Source organism: Triticum aestivum, chromosome 5A, assembly GCF_018294505.1.
Source record: "Triticum aestivum cultivar Chinese Spring chromosome 5A, IWGSC CS RefSeq v2.1, whole genome shotgun sequence".
Classification (NCBI taxonomy): Eukaryota; Viridiplantae; Streptophyta; class Magnoliopsida; order Poales; family Poaceae; genus Triticum; species Triticum aestivum.
The window spans coordinates 566,231,591-566,234,569 of record NC_057806.1 but is presented as its reverse complement, the minus strand read 5'-3'; the positions used below and the strand labels follow the sequence as shown (position 1 = coordinate 566,234,569).

At 44.5% G+C, this 2,979-nt stretch overlaps 1 pseudogene across 1 annotated transcript; it reads left to right on the top strand.

The window, feature by feature from the left end:
* Nucleotides 1-741: 741 nt before the first annotated feature.
* Nucleotides 742-2,736, top strand: LOC123104821 (B3 domain-containing protein Os03g0620400-like; annotated as a pseudogene). Its single transcript, XR_006450532.1, has 5 exons — nucleotides 742-1,066; nucleotides 1,143-1,333; nucleotides 1,416-1,908; nucleotides 2,016-2,212; nucleotides 2,329-2,736. The product of XR_006450532.1 is annotated as a B3 domain-containing protein Os03g0620400-like (transcript).
* The last annotated feature ends 243 nt before the right edge of the window (nucleotides 2,737-2,979 follow it).

The window sequence follows — 2,979 nt, the reverse complement described above, 5'->3', positions numbered from 1 at the left end:
TCTCGTCGGTCGATCGATTCAGTTTACTCTGTACATTTCGAGGATGAAGGGTCCGATTTTAGAGTTTTTTGTTGGGTGTGCTCAAGATTCCGCTGAAAAAATCCTTAATTTAATCAAAATGTTGTTGCGTGATGGATGCTAAAATCTGCCTGGGATAAGTTTGTTTCACAACATATATGTATAAAGAATGCGTACTGCAAGTGAAAAAGAAAAAAATACTTCCAATGCTGCTAAGGTTTCCTAGAAAGGGGTTTTCAGGATTTGGGGGTGTTCATTGATAATTTCACCAGGAAAAAAATGTTTAATTTCATTCTTAGCTTTGTCGTGTGCCTGAAATAGAATTGCTTCGGGATATTTTGCTTGGAAGAACCGACTCACAACATATCAAGAGGCAGCAGGAAAACACTCTGTACATGTGTCAAACTAGTACGTAGTTCATACTGCAACTGAAGCTAGCTAGCTCTTATGGAGATTGAGAATTAGTAAAATGCTGCCTGCGTGTGAACCTCTTATGGAGACAATTACTATGCAGCTTCCACACCATGAGTCCACTCGTTATATCTTAATGTTCATCAAGACAATTTGGTAATTAACTCGTGTCATTTAATTTGTATGTTCCGGGCAGATGAGTCTTTGTTTTGTTTGTCCATATCCTCTGCTAGGGCATGCAATCTGAATTGTGTCTGCATTAACTGCAAATAGTGTGAAAATCAATGCGCACAAACACTGAAACCTATATCTGACTCTTAACCAAAGTGAATCTTTTGACAGTGCATACCGCGGGAGGTCACAAGCCAGCTGACAGATCTGATTCCCGACTCCGAGCCTATCAAACTTGAAACTCCTGATGGCCGCACGTACAGTGTCGAATTCGCCAAGTATGTCCTGATAATTCTTACGACTGGGTGGCGGGACTTTGTGGAAGCAAATCACATACAACAAGGTGACCCCATGCTGTTCGTCTATGGTGGGAATTCAACCTTTAAGGTTCACATATTCAATTCACCCGGCCGCAACAAGTTTTTGTCCTCTTCTGAACCACCTTGTGATCATCATGTGCCGAGTGGTAAAATGGATTAGTCTTCAAGTCCGGTATCTTCTCTATGTTTTGTGATAATTCTAACAATTTGCTTGATGTGCAGAACAAGTGGTGCCTCATCCTGAACATGTTGATAGCTCAGCCCACTTTGGCTATACCATGTTGCCCGGGAGCTTTGTAACCAAAGCACAAGATGATAAATTGCTAGAATGGGCTAATACCATCAAGTCTGGATTTCCTCTTTTTGTGGCAGCCATGGACGAGAGCAATGTCAGCTTGAACGACTGCCATGTTGTAAGTTGGATCATGTTTTTCCGAATCATTTCTTGGTTATGTAAGTTACTCACCTTGGTTGTCTCTTTTTTGGTACATGCAGTACATACCGTTGTGGCTCGTGGGGCAGTTCAAAGAGGAGGTGGTCAAGATTGTAGCCCCTGACAAGAGTACATACGTTGTTGGAGCAAAGAAGCACAATGATGATCAAATCGTACTCCAATCTGGCTGGGATAGGTTTGTGACTGATCAGCGCATACAACAGAATGACTTCCTCATTTTCATAATTGAGGGGGGGACTCGCCTCAAAGTTCTCGTCCTTGACCCAAGCGGTAGTGAGAAAACTTTTGCCATGGGAAACTCTTCCAAAGTCCAAGAAAAGCCACCACTCCCACCTACAGTTACTAACCGGAGTTCTGAGGACAATGAAGTTGCTGACCTGAGTTCTGACGATGAAGTTATTGACCCGAGTTGTGACGATGATGAAGTTGTGGGAAAAGACACCACGGCGTCAAGGAGGGAGCAGCCGCTACGAAGTTGTCGTGCAAAAGCTGAAACGATGGCTTCAACATCCTGCCCTTCTACTAAATCAGGTCGTGGTATTACAATTACCCTGTGCATTTCTTTCCATTTGCCATATTTTAGACGATCGACTTTGTGGCTGTCATATGCTCACCACAAGAAAATATGTCATGTTTTTCAGGGCGCAAAGCTGGCAACTCTAATGAAGCCGGTTTAAAAGCTCCTATGCCCAACAAGTCATACATATTATCCGAAGGGGCGAGCCTAAGTAAGCAACAGGAGGAGAAAGTTAAGGAGAAGGTCCGGGCGATTGGATCTGATTTCCCTGTGTTTGTGAGGGTGATGACGGTGCACGGTGTCTGGAGGCCAATACAGCTGGTGAGTTGAGAACTTCGGATAGCACGTGCAGTATGCATAGTCCATTTCTCATCCAAAATCTCCCAAATTTAGAACCAGTTTGTCGCTGCCATCTTGATGCACTTTTGTGTAAACAGAGATTCTGCGTGGAATATGGTTCAGCATGTCCTCTCCCGCTCCAACAAACACCTCTCCTACTTGGGATAGAGGGTAGCGATATGCAGTGGCCTAGCATGCTGGTGGTCAAAAAGTATAAGAAGGGGTGGTGGATTTCCTCGTTCTGGAGCGACCTTGTCTTGGAGGCCGGCATGGAGGCGGGAGACATCTGCCTCGTCGAACTGGCAGACAGGAGCAGCGAGAGGCTCAGGATGACGGTCCATCTGATCCGCAAGTCAGAAATGCAGCTCTAGTTAGTGTGTGTGCGGTCTGTAGTATGATGGCTTCAAACTCAGCTGATTATGCCTTCCCATGACCTGATGTTAAGCAAACTCTCTACCAAGTATGTAATGCAATCTGGGGAAACACTGAACCCTCCTTGACCCACATGTACTACTGCTGCTGCCTCTGCTGCTGCTGATTGTTTTTCTTGTTGTAGATGTAGACAGATTTTATGTTATTGCTGATTTCCGTTTCGGTAGGCCCCCTCTAAACACATCAACAGTTGTGATTACCCCATACCTCTTCATAATAAAGGGCACGATGGTCGTTTTCTGAAAGTATGTCGTCCGCATTAATATCTTAGATACACGGTCTGTGTACCAACCAGCGCGCCGTTACTTGCCATTCAA